The sequence below is a fragment of the Gossypium raimondii genome, chromosome 9 (genome assembly GCF_025698545.1).
Source record: "Gossypium raimondii isolate GPD5lz chromosome 9, ASM2569854v1, whole genome shotgun sequence".
Classification (NCBI taxonomy): domain Eukaryota; kingdom Viridiplantae; phylum Streptophyta; class Magnoliopsida; order Malvales; family Malvaceae; genus Gossypium; species Gossypium raimondii.
Window position 1 is genome coordinate 17,611,364 of NC_068573.1, and position 3,829 is coordinate 17,615,192.

Below are 3,829 nucleotides of genomic sequence, written 5' to 3' on the forward strand. Positions count from 1 at the left end.
CTCAATTATATCCCAAGAAAATTTGTAGTCCATGTTCGAATCATACAAGCATTTAAAATTTATACTTTTAATTCAATGCAAATCTTAAACATATATATACATATACATTCAACCATGTATATCAATATATAATTCCATACCTAATTTCAATACAAGAAATTATACTACATATATATATATATATATATATACATAACTATATATTCGAACCTCACACATATGCATATATATAACATTCATACTCAACTAATTTTCAATACATATACTTTTAATTTTAGCTCATCAAATATACAATAGATGTACATTTATATATATATATATATGTACATATTCGAACTTCATTTATGCATATATATATAACACTTATACTTAAAATTCATTACAAGAACATATACATATATGTAAGCATGCTTATTCAAATTTAGCATATACATATAAATTAAAATTCACATATACATATCTATTCAAACTTCTCATACAATCATGAGTTACATAACTTTAAATAAATCCAAGAGTTTATACATATATATACCTACATATATATATTCGCACTATATATATATATATTATACATTCCTTTGATTAAAATCAAGAATTTATACCTATGCAACATTCATATTTTAACTAATTTCAATAACTTTTATATATATATGCATATATATATTCTAGCATTATATATATACATATATATATACATGCTTATTCGAATATCAATTATACTCTTATACATTTCTTACCTTTATTTCAACCCATAAATCTATACAAGATTATACTTGTATATTCGAACATGCTATATATGTAAATATCATCCATACTTCAAAATTTATTCAATCAATATACTTTTAATTATAGCTCAACACAAAATACAATTAGTATACATGTATAAATATTAACTTAATAAATTTTAATTGCTAATAGACTTACCTCGAATATCAACGGACACGATCGACTATTCGATTACTTTCGTTTTTCCCCGATCCAAATCTGCTCTCTTTGTTTCTTGATCTAAACATAATCAAATTTAACCTTTTTATTCATCAAAATATTCAATTAAGTCCAAAAATACATAAATGGGAAAATTACCATTTTGCCCCTAACATTTTACACTTTTGCAATTTAGTCCTTTTTGCACAAAACACAAAATACACAAAATTTGCCCACACTAAGCTAGGGCCGAATGTTCCTTGTCTTCATACAAGTCCACTCATTTCATTTATTTCACATTTTAGTCTCTAAAAATATTATTTTTGCAATTTCACCCTATTTACTCAATTTCACCAAAAATTCCAATACAAAACATATTAATCTAAAACATATCTTTCATTATTCATTATCAAACATCACAAAACACAATTATTCATCAATGGCATAGCTCAAAATATTCATCAAAATCAAAAATTCAAGCATGGGTCGGATAGTACTCAAGCAACGATCTAAAAACATAAAATTATCAAAACCAACCAAAACATACCTTGAATTTGAGCTTCCAAGTGACCGAATGTTCCTAAATTTTTTCCTATTTCTTTTCTTTGAGTTTCGGCAATCACAAAGATGAACATGGCTTTCTTTTAGTTAAATTTTAGCATATAATAATTTATTAACCTTTTACTAAAATAACCCTAAAATAAACAAACAAAACAATATAATTTAAGGTCACTTTTGACCATTACCTTCCACTATCCTTTAAAATAGACTAATTGCCCTTTAAGGACCTCATATTAAAAGCCATTATCAAATAAACACTTTACACATTAATATGCAAATTTCACATTTTATGCGTTAGATACTTTTGTTAAATTAAACACACAAACAACAAAATTAATTCACGAAATTTTCACAACATCAAATTTATATATAATAAACACGAAAAATAATATTAAAATATATTTTTTGACTCGGATTTGTGGTCCCGAAACCACTATTCCTATTAGAGTCAAACCGGGTTGTTACAGATTTCATACTTCCCATAAGTATAGTTTTACATTCTTTGATCATTAACATTTCATACCTTTCCATAGGTTCATAATATAGTCAATCAGAACACTTATCGTTCCTTCCCTTTTCATGCCTGTTGAACTACTTAGAATAATATTGGATACGCGAGAAACTCACACAAAGTATGCTAAACATATGGTAAATACAATTCCTTTCCTTTTCCTTTACATCATTGCTCATTCGAGCCATAAATGGGTCTGCTCACACAAGTTGACGAGTATCCGCAACAAATGCAGGAAATCAGCCATCGGTAGGACATTCAAGACTAGCACCTGAAACATGGTAACCTTAATGACTTGTCATTTGTATCCTATATATTCCTAAGGTTCAAACGGGGCTAGATAATCGTCGTAACATTGTTGTATTCTCAACATTTCTTTGCACGATATATAGAACAATGCATAAATATCAAAATAACATTACACCATTATTTAAACATACGAACTTACCTTGATTACAAAGACGTCGAAATAGAATCACTAATCTGAGACTTTATCTTTTGCTCGATCTAGATCCGTACAAGGTTTATCTTGATGTAAATTAGAAAATTCAATCTATTTAATACACATACTAATCAATTTAGTCCAAAATTCATACTTTTGCAAATTTATATTTTTGCCCTAATATTTTAACTTCTTTACAATTTAGTTTTTCACTCCTAAATTAACATTTATGCAAATTCATCCACATTTCATGCTAGCCAAAATACCTAGGGACTTATACAACCTCATACAAATCAACAATTCACAATTTTACCATAACATTTTACTACTTCTACTAATAAGTCCCTAATTGATAATTTCATCAAAAATCACTTTTCAAAAGTTGTTTATTTAACAATAAGGATTCATAATATTTTATCAAACTTCATAAATTGTAAAACAACATTCATGAAAAAACCCTAAACCTTTAACAATTTTGAAAATTAGTCCCCTCGCTAGCTAGATTAAGCTACAACAACTTCAAAAACATTGAAATCATTAAAAACGAACTCAAAATTCACTTACATGCGACGGAATAGCTTGAACGAAATTCTCTCCTTCTCTAAGGGTGAAATTCAGCTAACATAAAGAAAATGGGAGGAAGATGATAGCTTTTATGTTTTGTTTTATTTAATTTTACCTTATTTACTCATTTACCTAATGAACATTTAAAAACATTCATTATTATTATAAAACCAATTCATCACATTCCACTATCATCATAAATGGTCTAATTACCATCTAAGCCCTCTTACATTAAAGTTCGATAGCCATTAAACACCTTTAGCTACTAGAACTACACTTTTTCACCTTTTACGATGTAGTCCTTTTCATGAAATTAAGCATGCAAATGTCAAAATTTCTTAACAAAATTTTTACATGACACTACTAATATACCAAAGACATTAAAATAATAAGAAATTAAATATTTCCACATCAAATTTGTGGTCCCGAAGCCACTGTTCTGATTTCACTAAAAAGGGGTTGTTACATTAAATTTAATTCTTGTTAGCTTGATTGCATTCCGTCTACGTTAGTTATTAAAATCATGTTTGCGTTGTTATAGGTCTTGGTAAATTTTTTGATTAAGTAAAACCATGATTATGTTATACTTGCATTATAATTGTGGAAATTAGAAACATTTACCAAAACTTATACCGAAGACATTAAAATAACTAGAAATTAAATATTTCCATATTGTACCTTATATGAGCCCTCGGGGCCTTAAAAACACTTTAGAAACAATTCAAGACTAAATCAGAAACATTTGAAACATTGAGGGAAAAGTTATAAAAATTGGGTTGTAAGGGTCACACGGCTGAGACACAAGCTCGTGTCTCAGGCTGTGTAAC